The sequence below is a fragment of the Notolepis coatsorum genome, assembly GCF_963971535.1.
Source record: "Notolepis coatsorum genome assembly, chromosome: 10".
Lineage (NCBI taxonomy): Eukaryota > Metazoa > Chordata > Actinopteri > Aulopiformes > Paralepididae > Notolepis > Notolepis coatsorum.
The window spans coordinates 61,439,416-61,460,978 of record NC_140174.1 but is presented as its reverse complement, the minus strand read 5'-3'; the positions used below and the strand labels follow the sequence as shown (position 1 = coordinate 61,460,978).

At 44.6% G+C, this 21,563-nt stretch overlaps 1 pseudogene across 1 annotated transcript in view; it reads left to right on the top strand.

The window, feature by feature from the left end:
• The first annotated feature begins 494 nt into the window (after positions 1 to 494).
• Positions 495 to 21,563, top strand: part of LOC311236195 (cGMP-dependent protein kinase 1-like) — a 935,082-nt pseudogene continuing 914,013 nt past the window's right edge. The window contains exon 1 of the transcript in view: positions 495 to 805. The product of the transcript in view is annotated as a cGMP-dependent protein kinase 1-like (transcript). The remainder of the gene's footprint in view (positions 806 to 21,563) is intronic.

Here is a 21,563-nt window from a genome sequence, read left to right as displayed (position 1 = left end):
TTCAGCACTGAGGAGACATTCTTCACGAGCCGAGTCCGTTTCCTTTCACCTGCTGTACATTTCGTCTCATATGTTTTTGTATGTTTTTTTTCTCGTCTCGTATCCACTCTCTCTGGGATTAAAGTAAGCCAGGAATGTAATCTTTCGGTGTTTATTTTTTATCGGGAATGCAGCTGTGTGGAAACGCAATGCCCCTATTCACATGCCTTCCTTCGTGTTCTTACTTTTCTGCGTATTGCTATTTGGTGTAGATCATCCATGCGACATTTAACCTTTAACTATTCTACTCTTCTTACTTCGAATCTATAGGCTTCGCCGTTTGCCTACTTGTTGCCAGAAAGGGATATTTGGGATTTTGGACACGCAAGACGCAACGCTTCCATTCCTTTTCCTCAGGACATTTCCTTATTTCCTCGAACCATTATTTCATACTTTTTGGGGACAATTCCGTTTGACTGTAACAGCTGGACCCCCCTCGGAAACGCGCCGCCACCATGGGCACCCTGCGCGACCTGCAGTACGCGCTCCAGGAGAAGATCGAGGAGCTGAGACAGAGAGACGCGCTCATCGACGAACTGGAACTGGAATTGGACCAAAAAGACGAGCTGATCCAGAAACTTCAGAATGAGTTGGACAAGTACCGGTCTGTGATCAAACCGGCCACGGCTCAACAGGTCAACCGGCAGACCGTGCTGAACCGAGACCAGCAGCGGTCCAAGCGCCAGGCCATCTCGGCGGAACCGACCGCTTTTGACATCGCCGATCTGACCCACGTCACTCTCCCCTTCTACGACAAGAGTCCAGAGTAAGTTCCGAAACATGTTCACATGTAGCTGGTCTATATAGTGAACATTTTCGTATTTATATATCTGGTCTATAATATGCAGGTAATGATTTAAATTGTCTGCTATCCAGTCACAATGGCTACTAGATTCAGAATTGCACCCATCAATTACTTACCTCCCAATGTCTTTATAATTGAAAAGATTAACAACACACAACACATGCCATCTGACTTCCATCCTGACCCCAGTGGTAATACAAAAATATTTTCTTATTGTCTCTACTACTATGTCTATAATATGCATTCCAAGTGAAGCACTTGAGTTTGGCACTGTTAGACGAACAATACCCTCCTCGACATACCAGAGGTGTATCACTGTTAGACAAACAATACTTACCCTCGACCAGAGGTGTATCACTGTTATGGACAAACAATATCAGTTACCCTCGACTACCGATGTATCACTGTTATAGACAAACAATACCATGCACTTACCCTCGACTACCAGAGGTTTATCACTGTTATATAGACAAACAATACCACTTACCCTCGACTACCAGAGATGTATCACTGTTATATAGACAAACAATACCACTTACCCTCGACTACCATGATGTATCACTGTTATATAGACAAACAATACCACTTACCCTCGACTACCAGAGGTGTATCACTGTTAGACAAACAATACCACTTACCCTCGACTACCAGAGGTGTATCACTGTTATATAGACAAACAATACCACTTACCCTCGACTACCAGAGGTGTATCACTGTTAGACAAACAACTTACCCTCGACTACCAGAGGTGTATCACTGTTAGACAAACAATACCACTTACCCTCGACTACCAGAGGTTTATCACTGTTAGACAAACAATACCACTTACCCTCGACTACCAGAGGTTTATCACTGTTAGACAAACAATACACTTGACCTCGACTACCAGAGGTTTATCACTGTTAGACCACCACTTACCCACATTTGACAAGTTTAACAGACACAGTTAACACTTGGCGGGTGGCTATGAGGCTTCCTCTATCCAGCCTCTTTTTTTTTTGAACTTTATTTTTTAGCGTTTATCGCTTTTCTGGTCAAGCATGACCGACAGAAACAGGTTGAAATGGGATGTAGAGCAGGGGAAGACATTCTGAGAAATGACGGCGGGTCCGGGAATCAAACTCGTGTCGCCCAGATCCGTGACGAGCACGGTTTTCCCCGACGCAGAAATAGCGCCGAGATATGCGGTGAGCTACGGGAGCTCCCCTATCCAGCCTCTTTGATGATGTTATTGGATGCTGTCGCTATCCACTACAGCTTCTTGCTCTCTCATTCCCCAAGAATCCTGAGGAAGTTCCTGAAAGTTCACAATATTTCTCCCCTTTTATATTCTTTTCCAAAATGTGGGGTCTGTGGAGCCAGATGAGCCTGTAGATATAAAACATGGATGAGCCCTTAAGCTACACTTTGGTTCTTTGTAACCCAGCATGTTTTTACATCCGGCTAAATCAAATAGCTTGAGGCAGTGTAGAAGGGCTATTATCACTTCCAAAGTATGTTCATTTCAGGCTATTTTTGTCTCTTATGGCTGTCTGAATGTGGAGTAGGTTCCCCACTGTGTTTTTATTATTATTTATTATTGTTTCATTGTGCTCCTTACAGCCCACTATTCTCCCTGTACCATTTGCAGATTCCCATTTCCACTGAAGGCACTATTGCCCACCTCGAGGGAGAATTGTGTTTTCCAGACTATTAAGTTAAATATATTGTGGTCCTAGTGGGAACGGCCCTAGTGAGGTATATGTGGTGATATTGGCAGCGTGGGGTATTTCTCTATGTCAGAACCTTTAGGAACAGATATACAGCTATTCATTTAGAGGCCTTAATGTTGCTGTATAACATTTGTATGTAGAGTAATCATAAAAAATATATTAAAAAAAGAAGAGCTTTTAGAAAGGTGCAGAATAAACATTTACATTTCCCCCCCAAAAAATGATTGATTAATGAATTTATCATAAAAAACTAAATTTATCTTGTTGTTTACATGTTGCATCCCCTTCCTACTTCCAGGGGTGTAAAAAGTACCCAGAAATGATACTTAAGTGAAAAGTATGGGTACCGTCTCAAAATAGTACTCAAGTAAAAGTCAGAGTATCTGGCTAAAAACAAACTTGAGTAAAAGTAAAAAAGTCTACTTTTAAATGTACTTAAGTACTAAAAAGTAAAAGTAAAAACTTTTTTCTATTCCGGGGCAATGAAATGTTCCGTTTCGTCCTCTTCATCACTCGTACTATCGTTTGTGGCCATCTTCTGTATAGCTTGTCACTCTGACTGTCTATTCTTCTGACAGCAGGTGTTTTTTTTGTATTTTTTTTATCAAATATCCCTGCTTTCTAGTCTTGCACAAGGACCAATCAGCATGGGTATGGGTGGGTTCATTTTCCATTGATGGGGATTTGATTGGCTGTTTTTAAATAGGATTCATAATGTTAACGTTAGTTCAGCCACAGAAACAAATATACTAATTAAAATTGTTGGACCTGCAATATTTGTAATTTGTACTTTGTATGTCTGCATTTTAAATGTAAGGAGTAAAAAGTATGTTTTTTTTCTGAAATGTAATTGAGTAAAATTACAAGTATACAAACCTAATAATACTTGAGTAAAGTACAAATCCCCAAAAACAGTACTTAAGTATTGTAACGAAGTACAATTACTTAAGTACTTTACACCCCTGCCCACTTCCAATTTCCCCACGTGGAATGCACCTGATTGGATGAATTACCTGCTGATGCTCTAGTGTGACATCTAGTGGCTGAATGTTATCTATAGCACCTTTAAAGGACCATACTGATGTAACTTTGACTCCTCCCCATTACCAGAGATTGTCCCCGTCTTTAACAACGTTTGTAACGTGTATGTTTTGGTAGATCTCAGCCTACCTTTCACACCATGCCATTGATGTTGAAAATTGGTTGAAAAAATATAGTCTTAGGGTGCGGTTACACCTTTCGTTTCATTTTCGTATCATTGTCATATGCGTTTCGCCGCGACGTCGTGCGCCTCGAGTCACACTTTCGTTTTTTTTTCTCGTTTTTGTCACCCGAGCACACTGATGTAGTACACTGCCAAAGCAGTAGGTGGAAGTAGGTGGCAAACATGAAGGCAATTTCAACCAATCAGAACTTGAATGTGCCAATACACTTCCTGGAAGCTCCAGCAAAGAAAATGTCAATAAGGCAGGCGCCTATGCCGCGCCACCATCTTGCCTATTTACTCAATGCAGCAATTCTTTTTCAGCAAAGCCTAAAGTGCAATAAACAAAACGGATACATTCACTGTGTGTTCTGCCTGTCATTTGTTGATGAAACAAAACTAACATCAACACAAGTGACCACCAAGAGCGGATAGTTTAGTCTAAAAAATGATCGGTAGCATTGTTAGCTGCATGCTAACGTCAATGGAATTTGCCATTATAATAGTATAGCATTGTGGCTAGAAGCTAACGTTAGCTCACGCTACTTAGCCAGCACCAAACTGATGATATCGGGAGCTATCAGTGGTTAGATAACATTAGAGACAACGCTGTGTGTATTAAACAAAGGTGAATAGATGACTGGGCCATTTTGTTTAATGCTTGTTAAGTTGAAAGAGGAGCTTTGAGCTAACAGGGTTTGATAGCTAACTAGCTCATGTTATCCAGTGGCAGTGCCAATCGGTAATGCTAGCAGAATGAATGGATGTAAACTTTCTTTAACATATTGCATATGGGTACAATACAATACGGCTCAATACAAACAATTGTTAAAGGGGAACTATCTTATAAATGGCCTTTTTGAGTGTTTAGCATTGTTTCCTAGCTATGTGAACTTATATTAATATGATCTATGTCTCAAAATTCTCATATTGGTGCATTCTTCCAATTCTCCTCTCACAATATTCACCCTCACTGAACTGAGTCGTTTGAAAATGTGCCTATATGTGATGTCATATAGTCACTGCTGCATGTTAATGTTCAGGCGAACACGACGCTCAGCAGGCCCGGCGCAGTGGTTTAGGAGCCCAGGCTCAAAACAGCTCGAAATCTTGAGGTAGAAAAATGCTGTTTTTGAGGACTTGATTAGAAATACAAAACAATGAATAAAAAAAATATATATATTACAGAGGTGTTCCATAGACTCACAGGAATTGTGTAAACGTGCCCAAATAGTGAAAGAAATAGTAAAATAGTTCCCCTTTAAGGGAATGCAGACTGTTGTAGCTTGGACTGGGGTCCTTATAACAATAACTTGACAACACATAGTAGCTGCAGCTATTTGGTTTGGGACAGCTCTCTGTCACCGGAAGGGCACGCAGATGGTATCTACTGCGCATGGGCGTTTTCGCAACAACGGCTCATGCAGACTACACGCTGTTGTCTGCGCGTTTTTTAGCGTTTCTCCAAAACGCAAACACAATTTTGCGTTTCAGCTGTATCCAAAAAAAAAAAAAAAAAAAACGCAAATTTTAGTGTAATAGGGACATGAAACGTATTCAAAAACGTATAAAAAAACGCCACAAATACACTAGTCTAACCATGGCCTTAGTGAAAGTAAAACGGCACCATGGTATTCACAAGGTGTAATTACCTATGCTTAGCCACTCTAAACCAACTTTCAAGTCTTGTGGAGTATATTCCGACACCTTTTCAACATCAATGGCAGTGTGAATGGTGTTTAGTAAGGTAGGATCTACTGAAACATACACTGTACAGTTTATACAGTACACCTATGAACAAAAAACCTGTTAAAGACGAGGACAATCTTCGGTAATGGTGAGACACTGTCCTTTAGTGAGGAAAATATACAGAGTATGTTGCACATTCTCACTACATATCCACTAAGTATGCAGTCATTCTATTGTACTCTACCTTGTGTCTTAAAAATGCACTATATAAATATATCGTATATAAACATTATATATAATATAAACATATTTATCTTTTATATTTATATTTACCGCATATATATCCATTATCAGTGTAACTGCCCCCCGGCTTGGTGGTGAAATAAAGATGCGGTTATGTTTCGTACAGGTGCTTTTATTTATTTTTTCTTTTTCTTTTGCATTTCAGCATAGCATCACTGTCGCCTTTCTTTGGTAGTTGTCATTGCACCGTAGTTGTACATGTTGTGACGGTTGCATTGTTTGCTCCGTTTGCACCGTTTGCACCGTGAAAACTGTGACAGTCAAAAACACAAACATATACAATTAGTTATATTGTTCACAGTTCAATATTGTTCACAACAAAGCACCTAACGTGTTCAAACAAACATTTGAATTTAATGATATTATTGAGGGTGAACTCGTCTTCCATAATAAAGGCATTTAAGGAAAAATAATGATAAATAGTAACGTTACTTGTTCGGCAGCAGGTGCCTTTGATTATAACCTAATCAGTGAGTGCACCACTTTACATGTTTACCACACATAAATATAGACCTCTTCAACAACAGTAATAATAATAATAACAATAATACATTTTAGTGTTCAACGTACCTTATTCCGCTTTACCAAGGGGTGTTATTTACTGAAGTAAGGTCCTTATATTCTACATAATTCGCTGTCTGCTCCATCGTTGTCTCTGAGTTACTTCCTCCTTGGTCACACACAGGATGCTGTGACCTTTATACTATAGGAAAGACGAGCTCTGCCCCCATGTGGACACAAAATGAAAATGCACAAGCGGCTCTGAAATATTCTTTTCTTAAATAGAAAGCTCAGTATCCTGAGCTAATACAGAGAAGTCGATCATCTAGACCAACGTAAATGAAAGCTTACTGACAATAAAGATGATAGGCATCTTTACCCTTGGCGGTCAGTTACAATCTGTCTGAATATACCTGCATTTAATCCTTCTATATACTACTTATACACCTGCATATAACCCATAACTCTATGATAGCATGTACAATAATGCTGTATATACCATATCAATATTTATTCATACAGTATATATATATCTATCCACATCTGTCTGTACATACCTGCACATATCTGTAGATGAACAATAAAAAATAGCCTTTCACAAACAGGTCTTTCATAACTGCTTACAATTGACTTTTCTCAAAGCCACGCCCCCCTTGGTTACTGTTGCTACGTCCGACAAGCTAAGAGCCAGAATGCGGCACAACACCGGATATGTTCAACAGGTGTTGACATCATGGAGGGTGTAACTGAGGGGTACAATTCCCTGACTGTATTATATAAGTATGGTATCATTAAACCACTACTGTCTTATGTACATTACTACTGGCCATACAGTACACAGGTATATCAGATGAACACTTCCCACAATGACACGGTTCCACACAAAACTGGGTTATAATAATATTTATTAGCAGCAATGATAGTATATAACAATACTTTACGTAGGGTTGCGCTTATAAGGCGAAAGAATGTGCGTGAGCAAATCAATAACGTAAGTCCATTATCATATTACGCAGGAGATAATGAATACCACCTGTATCTTAGGAATTATATCTATGGTACACTAGTAAGGCAGCGGGAGATACTGGTAGGGTCCCTCCGGTTGTAGGCCAGCAAGGGGAGAGGATTTGTCGGTAGCAGAGTCTGGGTCAACGAAGAATAGGGAGACTCCAAGTACAGGAGACGGTGCAATAATCTCTTGATCCGCAGACGAATAACAGCTGTTCTCCGGCATGCAGCTCCGCATGGAAGAAAGCTAGCCAGCCTCAGGCTTCTGAGAGGCGGGCTCGACGTTGCTCCTCACAGGGTAAATCCCACACAATTGTGGGTGTAGACGATTCTCCGCTCCATCAATTACAGGACCAAAGCAAATATACATCCAGCCGAAAAGGGCTATGTAGTCGTCGGGTAGGTTATCCAGTGTACATGTCCACACGGTCCTCGTCTAGGGCTCCTCGGGTGAAGGCGCCAGGGTAAGCTGCCCAGCCTGGATAAGCACACTAGCTGGTAGGAGGAAACGTTGGTGATGCTGGTCACTGTAGAACGGTAGCCGCACGATACACTATACATAAATAGACTATTACTGAATTAATAGAATAGGTCGAACTCGACCGTACAGCGTTAAACTCTGATACTTCAGTTATTAATTCGCACGCGGTCTCAATGCTCTATTTGGGGCCAAACAGGCCATACTTCACCGCACGTTGTATCGTGGGTGAGGCTTCAACTTATTGGGTAACTTAACTTCTGTATTCACCTGCGCCGTATTTATACGTTAGGTGAACAAACTAGTACCAGCTTTATTCCTGTCTCGTATCCTTGCGCAGAGCCGTTCATGTCCAGGCAAGTCTTTGGCGGTGACTTTGAACCAGACCTTGGGGGTATGGCAGTGGCGCCTAAGGCTGTCCAATAAGAGAACGAAATATTATGGTCTGTACTAGGTTAAAGGGATATTCCGTGTATATGTACAAGGAATACACAAGGGATATCAAACGATATACAAATATTATGCAATATATATCAATTAATAAATATATATATTCGATTTAATCTGATCCTTCGTAACAGCCGCCTCCTAATTAGTCCCACCTAATTAGATAAGCAGAGACAGATTAACCGCACTGTCCACTACTCAATGTCTGTTGTGAGGGTAGGGCAGTTCACAAAGTCAGGGGGTCATGGTCGTCATCAAGAGTGTCGGGGAGCCTTGGCAACTCTATCAGCCTCGCCACGGGCCGGGTGTATGTCCGCCCTTGGACGAGCACTTCTGCCGCTCTGACCTTTCCGTCGGCACCAGTGATCACTTTGCTTACGCGGCCGGCCGGCCACATAGCTCGGGGTAGTGACTGGTCGATAATCATGACGACTGTTCCTTCTGTCAAATTGTCTCTTTCTTTCACCCATTTCTGGCGGGTCTGTAGAGACGGTAGATAGTGGAGGAGGAAACTGTTCCAAAACTTGTCAGCCAATACTTGACTGTACCTCCACATTCTTCGGCCGTTCGCTTCTTCAGGCCTGTACACTGTCTGTGGTAGCGCGGGGTCCAGCCGCCCCATCAAGAGAGTGTTGGGGGTGACTGGGTCGACATCTGCTACATCACTTGAGACGTAACCGAGGGGCTTTGAGTTCAATACTCCCTCGATCTCCGTGAGGACTGTCGTGAGGACTTCTTCCGCCACGGTCTGGGCCCAAAGCACGGCGTACAGGGCTGTCTTTATTGAACGTACTTCTCGTTCCCAAGTTCCACCGAAGTGAGGTGCATTCGGGGGATTAAACTGGAAATCAATCTGAGAGGGAGCGAGGTGGGTCTTAAGTTCTGGGCCCATAGCTTGGAAGCTCTCTCTCAGCTCTCTTTCTCCGCCTTTGAAGTTTGTCCCGTGATCAGACAATAATATAGACGGTTTCCCTTTCCGCGATGTGAATCTCCGGAAGGCCATAAGGAATGAGTCTGTGCTCATGGTTGGAAGGAGTTCTATGTGTATCGCTCGGGTGGTCATGCATTTGAATACAATACCCCACCGCTTCTCAGTCCCTCTTCCTTTCTTTACATACAGCGGGCCGAAACAGTCCATACCGGTGGAGTGAAAGGGCTTGTCGCCGAGTCGGAGGCGACAGGGGGGTAGGTCAGCCATCCGGGGTATACTGGGCTGTGCTCGCCATTTACGACAGTCTAGACAAGTCCGCTGGAAGCGTCGTACTGCTTCTCTCCCTTGCAGTATCCAATAACGACGTCTGATCTCCGCGAAGACTCTCTCTGCCCTGGCGTGGTGCACGTCCTCGTCGTATTTCTTTATGATAAGCTCTATGACCTTGTGTCGGCTGTTTAAGACTATCGGGTACTTGACGTCATCCGGTAAGTCTGGGGCTCTCCTCAGACGACCACCCACTCTGATGAGATTATGGGCGTCGCTCTCAGGGGCTAAGTGGAGCAGTCTGCTGTCTGACGGGACTGGCTTTGATCCCTGTAGACAGTCTAGCTCGTCGGGGAACGAGTCTCTCTGGGCTCGCTTTAGCAGAAGGAGTTCTGCTTCTTCGTAGTTAGCTGCAGTAATGTCAGTAGTGGGCTGAACCTCTGGGTGGTGCCACAGGAATGTCTTTAGCTGCGCACTCTCAAGGGTGAGGCAGTCGTCTATGTTGGGATCTGTGGGGACGAGTGTGTGTGTCAACCCACAGAACATAGATTTCTTCTTCTCTGCCTCCTCTTCACTCGCCTCCCGTGGGGTGGGTGTAGGCCACTCTTCTTCCGGGAGCTTGAGGAACTCGGGCCCGTCACTATATAGATTGTGTGACGGGTGAGGTCATCCAGGGACATTCCCCGGGTGATGACGTCAGCTGGGTTGTGTTTTGTGTCCACATACCTCCAGCTTGCTGCTTCTGTTAAATCTTGGATCTCTGTGATTCTGACTCCCACGAAGACCTTGTATCTGCACGAATCGGACTGGATCCATGTGAGTACGGTCATGGAGTCTGACCACAGGATTGTTCTTTGCACCGGAATGGTGAGTTCACGTTGGATTAACGTGGCGAGTTGCGCTCCTGCTAGGGCTGCGCAGAGCTCTAGACGCGGGATAGATTGTTGCTTGCGGGGGGCTATTCTTGAGCGAGCCAGGATGAAGGCAGTATGTATTTCTCCTCCCTCCTCTCGGGCCCGCAAGTAGGCCACCGAACCGTAGGCTACTTCGGAGGCGTCGCTGAAGACGCGCAGGTCCATCTGGCACGTCTCCGGCCTCACTGTGGGTGGGAAGTAGCTGCGGCGTATGTTGACACCTGGGAGTGAGCTGAGTTCTGTCTCCCACTCTCTCCATGTGGAGGCAAGGTGTTCGGGTATGGGGTCGTCCCAGCCCTGGTCCTTGTCCCATAACGCTCTTACAATCATCTTTGCCCTGGTGGTGTAAGGCAGGGGTTCTCAACCTTTCTGCTGCCAAGGCACCCCTGTGTCCAAAGAAATATTCCAGGGCACCCCTACATACGATAAAGACTTTTGCGGTCCTGTCTTTTTTGCTACAATGATGACAAAAGTGCTTGCTTTCAAAATAACGTTTATTTAACCCATTGAAACCGGGAAACAAACAGAAAATCATGTATTTTATTTTTAAATACAGAAAAATATCAAAGTGCTCTGTTGCAGCTGCACTGTTTTCCATAAAAATAACATAGTGTGACCATTTATCAAGCAGAAAATCATGTATTTATTTTTTTAAATACAGAAAAATATCAATAAAGTGCTATCTGTTGCAGCTGCACTGTTTTCCATAAAAATAACATAGTGTGACCATTTATCAAACAGAAAATCATGTATTTATTTTTTTAAATACAGAAAAATATCAATAAAGTGCTATCTGTTGCAGCTGCACTGTTTTCCATAAAAATAACATAGTGTGACCATTTATCAAACAGAAAATCGTGTATTTATTTTTTTAAATACAGAAAAATATCAATAAAGTGCTATCTGTTGCAGCTGCACTGTTTTCTATACAAATAACATTGTGACCATTTATCAAACAGAAAATCATGTATTTATTTTTTTAAATACAGAAAAATATCAATAAAGTGCTATCTGTTGCAGCTGCACCGTTTTCAAAAAAAAATAAAAACTAGTGTGACCATTTCTCAAAACAGAAAATCATGTATTTATTTTTTTAAATACAGAAAAATATCAATAAAGTGCTATCTGTTGCAGCTGCACTGTTTTCTATAAAAATAACATAGTGTGACCATTTGGAAATATTATTCTAGTGAGGTGACGCTTGTTTATGACATCACATCCTGCCATTCTTTGTTGACGGTCAGGGACACAATGTTGACGTATAAAACAGCTATATATAAATGTAATCTGCAGAGTGCCTTTTACTGTTTATCTGTTAAATACAGTTTTCATTCATTCATTCACATTTTGTATCATAATAATAACAGCAGCGGATACACTCACTTTGTCTGCACTTGGCGAGTAGCCCATCACCGTAGCCCAAGCGTGTAATTAGCACGCTTGTGATCCGGTCTTGAACTTTCCATAACGTGTCTCGATAAATCCATTTGATTAGATCCAGCACTGAATGCATTTAGTAATTATTATCACGACAGCCGCCCGCTTTGCAATTAATTGATAACGGATCAGAGCCGGCTCTGTAACGGAGATAGGACCCGCGATGTGACGTCACACGAATGCGACTTCTCTGGAAATGCGTTGGAAAATCTGTTGGTAAAAGCAATGATGCCTGACGCGGACGTTAAGTTGTTTCTATAATAACTTTACGAAACGTGTGAAGACATTTTGATCGATTTCTTTTTTAGTTCATGTTATTAGATTAGGCAATTGTTGTATACACATGAAGCACTAGATAGACTATTTGTTTAGTTAATAGTTGTCATTCTATATTCTTAAAGAAACATTCCCATCAGGCATCTCGCGGAACCCCTGACAGCTCTCCGCGGAACCCCTGTGTGCCGCGGAACCCCTGTTGAGAACCGCTGGTGTAAGGTAGAATACATCCCAACGGGTCATATTGTCTGGCGAGTGTTCTGTATACACTTCGTCTTGTGGTCGGTAGTGAAGTCGACCTTCCCTGCTCCTTGGTCAGGGGTGTGTGTTTATAATGGAGCGAGTCTGTTTTGAAGCGCCAGACTAGTCCTAATGTCATTTCTTGGGCTTCTCCTGGGATGGTCGCCATCCAGGTCTCGCTGCTTGCTGCCTTGTCCTCTGGGGAGAGGCTGCGCAATACTTGAGGGTCGCTGCTGGCCCACTGCCGGAGATCAAAGCTGCCTTTGATCAGGGAGGCGCGGAGCTTGAGTAGGAGGGCCTCGGCTTCTTCTGGCGTCGAGACGCTTTGCAGACAGTTGTCCACGTAGAAACTATTTCCTACACTTTGGCGGACCTCTTCATCAGCTGCTGGGTCCTCTGCGACGTGTTTTTGCAGTGCAAACGTAGCACAGCATGGGCTGCATGTGGTTCCGAAAGGGAGGACTTCCCATTGATAGATGGATGGTTGCTCATCCCCGATCCTCTCTCTCCATAAGAACCGCAGCAGGGGCTTGTCCTCCTCCACTAGTCGCACCTGCAGGAACATCCCTTTGATGTCGCCCCTGATGGCCACCTTGTCTTGGCGGAAACGTAGCAACACGCCTAGTAGAGAGGGGCCGAGTGTTGGGCTGGGCAAGAGCTTTTTATTCAGATTTTGTGATCCGATCTGGTAGCTGCAGTTAAACACAATACGATCCTTGCCGTTGTGGTGGACTTTGTGGTGCGGCACGTACCATGATTCGGTCGTCTGATCGGCCTCTTTAATGTCAATTTTCTTTATGTGTCCCGCTGTGATTAGCTTGTCAATCTCAGCGCGGTACACAGTAGCTTGAGCGGGGTCTCTGGCTAGGCGCCGCTCTGTGTTCGATAGATACCGCTCCGTCGCTTCTTTTGGGGCGTGGAAGGTAGGCATACCCTCTCGCCTCAGGAGTGGAGTTGCGTATCTCATCACTCCGTTGACTTTGACTCTCTTTGTCCCCCGCTCGAGGAGGGCTATAGCATAAATGTCTTCCTTGGAACGAATGTGTTTCTTTTCGTTCTTAAAGGGCATTGTCTCTAGTGTCCATAGCCTCTCGACGTGCTGTAGGAGGGTGGTGTCTTCTTCTGTCACTCTGGAGTGGAGGCAGCTAGTGGCTGCTGTTCGGTTAGGAGACCTAGAGAGGGGGCCTTGTAGTGTCCATCCTAGGCGGGTCTCGACTGCTGCTGGACAGCCTCTGGGCCCAGTGTGGACCCGGTCCATCGGGACGATGAGGTGTGCATGGTCGGATCCTATCAGCAGGGTCGGGGTGGCACCGTCTATGAGCGGTATAGGTAGTTGACGCAGGTGCACATATTTATCCATCAGCTTGGCGATGGGGTAGGTGTACTGCGACAGGCCTATGTCTTGGCTGGTGAAAGCGTTAGTGATCCTATACGTCTCTCTGGCTGCCCGCTTGCTGCGATAGTGAAGGAGACATTCTCGCCCTTTATCGTCTTCAGGTCTCTTCTTATCGTCCGAATCGTCATCGTTTCTTCGCTCCCCCGCAGCCCCAGCTGGGCCGCAGCGGACGCGAGGAGAAGGGTCTTCTCTGACCCGTCGTCAAGGACGGCGTAGGTGTCCATGACCTTATCTTCGTAACTCAATGTTACGCGGACCACCTTCAAGAGCACCCGGGCGCCCCCGCTGCTGGCGGGGTCAATGTACATAACACTTGCCTTTGTGCTGCTTGAGGGTGCAGGCTTTCTTCTGTTACTGTCATGTAGGACGTCCAAGTGGGCTCCGTCACACTGACTACACCTCTTCTTTAGGCGGCACTCGGCTGCCATGTGACTGCGCGCACATCGGTAACAGCGTCGGTTGGACTTTATCCATTGACTCACCTCGTCGGCGGTCATCTTCTTGAACGTGTCACAGTGTGACAACCAGTGTTTCTTTTCGCAGTACGGGCATACAATCTTCCACTTCTCTTTCATCGAGGGGGTACTGTGGTTCTTGTTGCTCGGTACTGATTCGGCTTGGTGCATGACGGTCACCAGCCTGCGGCCATCGTTTGCTCTCCTAGGTCCCTCTCTGGAGCTTGGTGTGCTCCGCACGAACGTATCCAACCGTAGGCTGTCGACTTCTCTCGCCAGGAAGTCGGCTAGGTCTAGGAGGGATGGCTCGGGACTGTTAGGATCACGGTGGTCTCTTTGCCGCCTGAAGCGCTCTTGTCGGGCGGGCGGAAGCTTCTCTAAAATCCTCTCAACATTAGAGTTCGCGTACAGTTCGTGCATACCCTTTTCCTTCTGCGCCCCCAGCATCCCTACCAGGGATTGTACCTTGATAGACAGGTCATCTAGTGAGCGATTGTCTGTGGCTGGGGGTAGACGGTCAATATTCCTTATCTCTTGTATTACGTAGTCCCATATGCGTCCATATCGTTGGTCGAGGGCTGCTAGAGCCGCGGTGTATGGGGTAGTAGAGGTGGAATATGCCAGCGCTATATTGTGCGCTCTGGGCATCTTCAGGTGCTTGAGTAGGATAGCATACTTGTACGGTTCATCAGTTACATCGGACATCATTGTCTCTAAGCACATTCGTAGCTCTGTGTACTGTGCTCTGTTCTCGTGCGTGAAGTCCGGGAACGTCGGTGTGCCAAGGTACGATGCCATGGATGGCTGGCACATCGGTGAGCGTTGGAGGAGAGGCCTCCTAGGCGAGTCTCCTCTTACTTGTCGTGGTGGGCTGGTACCTGTCGGGTACCAAGGCCCGCGTACCCAGGTGCTGTTCCTCGGGGCTGGTCGTGCGTCAAGCTCACCCGTGAATTGAGTCGGGGGTCTGTAGCGCAGAGCCGCGGGGGTAAAGTCTGGGCTGTACTGGACCTCCTGGTCCTGTGGAGTACGGTGATGCTGTTGGGCTTGACTCTCCTCCTCTCCCTCTTCTTCTTCCTCTGCCATGTCATCTAGATCCTGTAATCGTCTATTTAGCCTCTCCGCGGCATAGGCCGGTTCTTCCCTGTTGCTGGGTCTCGCTTGGACCGGTCGGGGAAGGGGTTCGGAGAGGGGTATAGGCTCTCTCTGTTGGCCGGGCTCAGGGTCGCTTGATCGGGTAGGGGAGGGTGCCCTAGACCCTTGTCTTGACGAGGCCCTGGAGCCCCGTGCGGAGGGAGGGGGGGTTACCCTGGTAATCAGCTGCTCCATTATCTGCGCTTGTAATCGGTCGCGCTCGGCTTCGCGCTTGGTGAGAGCGAGGTCGCGCTCTGCTTCGCGTTGGGCACCGGCGGCGGCGCGCTGGGCTTCAGCGGCGGCGCGCTGGGCTTCGGCGCGGTCTCTTCCCATATTCTCTTCCGTCTGGAGGCGTCTAATCTCTAGGCGTATGCGGTCTTCGTCACTCCGTTGCTGCGCTTGAAGGCGTTCTCTTTCCATGGAAGAATGTTCGCGCTCGCTAAGCGTCTGTGCTTGGAGTCGATCGCGCTCGGTTGAGGCTGCCAGGCTGGCGATAAAGGCCTGCGCCAGCATCTTGTCCGCCTCGCTGGGGGAAGACGCTAGTTGAGGTGATCGGCTTCTGGTAGTACTCGTTGGAGATCCGTTCTCCTGTCGCGTACCGAGGAGATCCATCTCCTGGGTGCGCGTCTCTTCTTGTGGTGGGTCGGGTTCCGTCCCTGGAGGGCTTTCTTTATCCTGGAGCTCTCCGGGGACTACCTCGTCGACGTTGGCAGGGGGTAAAGTCATGTCACGTCCCTCCTGGTCCCCCCCGTGAGCTTGGTCAGTTACGTTAGAACCCACTAGGGTCTCTACTGGCGGGGTAGCCTGGTCGGTAGGGTTGGACATAATTTTACTATCTACTTTTTCCGCGTTTAACGTCTGTAGAAAGCTAGGTAGTATACTGGCAGCGTAGTCCTCTAAGTACTGAGGTGTCTGCCGTCTACGCTGCGGGCGATCTATTTTAGGAGAACCGTTTGTGGAGTGTTCATCATTGGCCATGTCAATATTAATACTACTATATTAATATTACACTAGTTACCCTCCGGCTCGAAGGACCAATTGTAACTGAGGGGTACAATTCCCTGACTGTATTATATAAGTATGGTATCATTAAACCACTACTGTCTTATGTACATTACTACTGGCCATACAGTACACAGGTATATCAGATGAACACTTCCCACAATGACACGGTTCCACACAAAACTGGGTTATAATAATATTTATTAGCAGCAATGATAGTATATAACAATACTTTACGTAGGGTTGCGCTTATAAGGCGAAAGAATGTGCGTGAGCAAATCAATAACGTAAGTCCATTATCATATTACGCAGGAGATAATGAATACCACCTGTATCTTAGGAATTATATCTATGGTACACTAGTAAGGCAGCGGGAGATACTGGTAGGGTCCCTCCGGTTGTAGGCCAGCAAGGGGAGAGGATTTGTCGGTAGCAGAGTCTGGGTCAACGAAGAATAGGGAGACTCCAAGTACAGGAGACGGTGCAATAATCTCTTGATCCGCAGACGAATAACAGCTGTTCTCCGGCATGCAGCTCCGCATGGAAGAAAGCTAGCCAGCCTCAGGCTTCTGAGAGGCGGGCTCGACGTTGCTCCTCACAGGGTAAATCCCACACAATTGTGGGTGTAGACGATTCTCCGCTCCATCAATTACAGGACCAAAGCAAATATAATCCAGCCGAAAAGGGCTATGTAGTCGTCGGGTAGGTTATCCAGTGTACATGTCCACACGGTCCTCGTCTAGGGCTCCTCGGTTGAAGGCGCCAGGGTAAGCTGCCCAGCCTGGATAAGCACACTAGCTGGTACGAGGAAACGTTGGTGATGCTGGTCACTGTAGAACGGTAGCCGCACGATACACTATACATAAATAGACTATTACTGAATTAATAGAATAGGTCGAACTCGACCGTACAGCGTTAAACTCTGATACTTCAGTTATTAATTTGCACGCGGTCTCAATGCTCTATTTGGGGCCAAACAGGCCATACTTCACCGCACGTTGTATCGTGGGTGAGGCTTCAACTTATTGGGTAACTTAACTTCTGTATTCACCTGCGCCGTATTTATACGTTAGGTGAACAAACTAGTACCAGCTTTATTCCTGTCTCGTATCCTTGCGCAGAGCCGTTCATGTCCAGGCAAGTCTTTGGCGGTGAACCAGACCTTGGGGGTATGGCAGTGGCGCCTAAGGGACCGCTGTCCAATAAGAGAACGAAATATTATGGTCTGTACTAGGTTAAAGGGATATTCCGTGTATATGTACAAGGAATACACAAGGGATATCAAACGATATACAAATATTATGCAATATATATCAATTAATAAATATATATATTCGGTTTAATCTGATCCTTCGTAACAGAGGGTCTCCGTAACATATCAGTCGCCTTAACAGACTTATTTTGGAGCAATAACGCCGCAATATCCTCCAGGTCCCGACAAAAGGGGCTACAATATGCCATGGAGGGATATATCCACAGCATTAAGATGCAGAAAGAGGGAGGCACAACCACAATAGAGGCACTAGCTTACAGGTCGCAGTGCAAGAGTGAGAAACCACATGAGCTCTATGTAAAGTTTGATGAGCACAATATTGTGGACCAAGCTTGTTCATGTACTGCTGGATACGTTCTGCTTTTTGTAATATCGAGTTGTTATTGCTATTGAAATCGTACATCTAGTTATTGTTTTTCATTTCAGATAATGATTGAAGAAGTGCGTCGTTAGTCGACGACAACAAATGGCTAACGTTAAGGACAACTTGGATGATGTTGAATGATCATCCTATCAAGCTGAATGAATGAATGAGCTAGCTAGCTAATGTTTGTACAATAAATGAGTCGGGTTGTGTCTCAATGCCATGTATTACAGAACACAAGTAAACATACCACACCTTTTCCATGACGTGTAACATTATACTTTATACTTTTAATATAAAAGCTATTATACAGGCTCAGTAAGCCCACAGGGTGGAGCTGTAGACCAGCCTGTAACAGCTAATAATGCTGTCCTTAACGTGTCGACTAAAGAGTAGACACACTTCTTGATGATTATCTGAAATGAAAAAGGAATAACTAGATGTTGACTGGTAAACGATTTAATAAAAATAAAAAAAACGAGCCTGTCTTGTTGTACAAAACATGTAAGTTGCTTTGGATAAACATGCCACCAAGCTGATCTTTTAAAATAATAATTTTTTACAGTATGCCGGGTTACTGTTCACACACGGTGGGGCTGATGCACACACTGGACATTTGGCGTGCAAAAGGAGAAGAGATCTCCTCCACAAGCCAACCTCAACAATGGCACAAAGCCAGAGGGAAAAAAATAACTGGCCAAGGCCAAGCCATTTTCAATGTGGTGGTAGCCAAGGCCAAGGTCAACCGTAAGCGGAAGCCTATAACATCTAACTATACCCACAACAAGTAAGTTATTCCATTCTGTGTACTGCATATTACCATACTTACCAGTCATGCTCTTGCTAATAATGCTATTTCTGTGTCTAGGCAAACACTAGGTACAAATACCTACAAGCTCATGGAAGAGATGACAGACGCGCCTATAAGCTACCTTGCAGCAGAACACACACCTGAGGTCGAAGTTTGCGGCAGGACATATCCTGTGGGATGTGGCCTAAGCCACCAGGTGAGAAACGTGTATAATTATGGAATAAGATAAGACCCCCCCTATATAATACAGCTCTGTACACATACATATTAATTTGTATATTTTGTACCCAGTTTAACCACCTGTTTTGTATTATAAAATATGTATATAAAATTGTATATAAAATATGCGTTCATCCTCCCTCCAACCAGCACCAAACCAATGTAGAAACGGTAGCTCTTGTGAATAGTGGCAATTTGAAACGCCACTATGAAACAAAAGTTAGTTTTTCCTCAAAATGCAGTGCTAAGAACCACAAAAATAAATGGAATGAAATCATCATATCAAGCTGCAAGCAGAATTATTGTTAAATCTATGTCACAACGAGAAAAATCAACCAAGTCATTATTGGCTAAACACAAGAAGCCAGTCTCTGATGCATACATATAAAATAATATATTTTATTTCATTGAAGTTTATTTCAAATATGCAACTTAACAAACATCAAGTACATATATAGCCTTAAGCCGTTCTAATAATAAATGTATAAGCCGTTCTAATAATAAATGTATATAACAAATTTCAAATAACAAAGAACCAACAAAGTTAAACAAAATCTTTTTTCTTTTGTCATTTACATATTTGAAAAGGAATGGGAAGAGGCACACTTATTTAATCCCACCCCTATGTACTCATCAGAACATACTAACTATGTTATTTACTAATTCATACATTAATAATTCATACATTACTAGACTTATATTGAAAATGAACTTAGTTTAAAAAATGTTGCCCATTTCCATAACATCCATAACGCTGTGTATTGTGTCACCTATCTCAAAAGGTGAAAACATTTCTTACTGCAGGCTCATCTTTATCTCAATAAGTGTAACTAAAATGTGTTAATTATACTTCCAATTCAAATCGATGCCATCATGTCAATGTTAAGTTTTCCAATTTTCTCTCTGAATGTAACATCCATAATGCTGGGGCGGCAGCGCTCAACACAACTCTTTGTACAGGAATGAATGAATGAAAACTTTATTTAACAGATTGCAGAATGGGTACAATACAGTACGGCTCAATACACACAATTGTTAAGGGGATGCAGACCTGAGAAAGACGTTCCATCAGGGTCCCCCATTTTCAATTCATATAGACATTTATGACATACACAACATACATGACATTTATGGCATAGGGACATATAGGTATTTAGTACTGATACATTTGTGACATAAACGGTATTCAAATATACAGTACTGTTACCCCTAGATCCTGACAGAGTATATACATATGATGGGGAGGGGACTGTACATTAGGAGGGGGTGGGTGGGTGGGAGAGAGATATACATACGGCGGGGAGGGAATATATACATGCGGTGGGGAGGAGACTGTCTATTAGGAGGTGGTGGGGGTTTTGGGCATTTACGGTGGCCAGTTTCGAATTGCAGCCTCCCGTAGGTGCTCTTTAAGAGCGGTTTTGAATGTGGGTAGGGATTCACATTCCTTTACAGCTTTGGGTAGGGCGTTCCACATTGATGTGGCATAATTGCGAAACGTATTTAGTCCCTTGTTTGAGCCGATTCTGGGTTTAACATGATTTGTTGAGCTTCCTCTGGTGTAGTGGTTGTGGTATTCACTGACCTTTGGGAAGTATTTTGACATGTACATGGGTACCTTAGTCGTATAGTGTATCTTGTAGACCAGGCCCACAGGACTAGGAGGTACCTCCAACCGAGGTGGGCCCACACGCTATACAAGGATTTATACAGTTCGGTGCCCTCACTGTTTGAGAATGTGTGGCTGGAAGTTTGAGAGCACGCTCACCACATACCAGATCTGACTTATATTCCCCAACCTAGTATTGGGAATTCGGTCTGACACCATTTTGAATTTCTTTATCTTAGCGATGGCCCTTTCAACATGAACACGGTGCTTTGCGATGCGCTTAGTTGTGAGCACATCTCCAGATGGCATTTGCCTCTTAGACCTCGCAAAGGATGGCAGGTTTAACTGCAGTCCGACAGACTTGATATCATCGTCTATCAAAAATCCCTTATCGGCCATTAGGCCATCACCTCTTTGCAGATGGCCAATTTCTATCAGTTTCTCCAGTAGTGGGATGAGACCACTCTCTCTGACTATCTCCTTGTCAGACATAGAGCCTGTGAAAAGTGCAGAAGAGAATATCACAGCACCAGGGGGGTCACAGGCAACTAACGATTTAAGAGTGTTTGTGCTTTTGTAACTGGAATAGCTCTGACTTTGCAACACCAGTGAGGTAGGCCGTTCCATTTTTAGTTCAGTGCAATCCAATATTGCAAATGTTGATGGATAATCCGTTTTGTAGGTGTCTGGCATATTTGCCATAATGACATCTCTGTGAGGCCAAATTGGTATTGCACCCAAAACGTCGAACATATAATGAATCCAGGAGTTGAAAAGATTACTTGCACTTTGCACGGTTATGCTGAATCTAAAGGCAAGGTTTTTCAAGTCTTCATTGTTGCGTAGTTTCATTAAAACAAATAACAGCTGGCTACGCAGGGGCATTTCAACAACTTGCCAATCATTCCGCTGGTATTTTAAGGGGACATTTATTTGAGTGGCACATGGATCACTTGGAATGCCAAATATTGTGCACAGGTGGTTGAAGCGTTCATATGTGAACCCAGTACTGTATGCTAACATTTGGCGGATGTCACTGTTTTGGAGAAGTT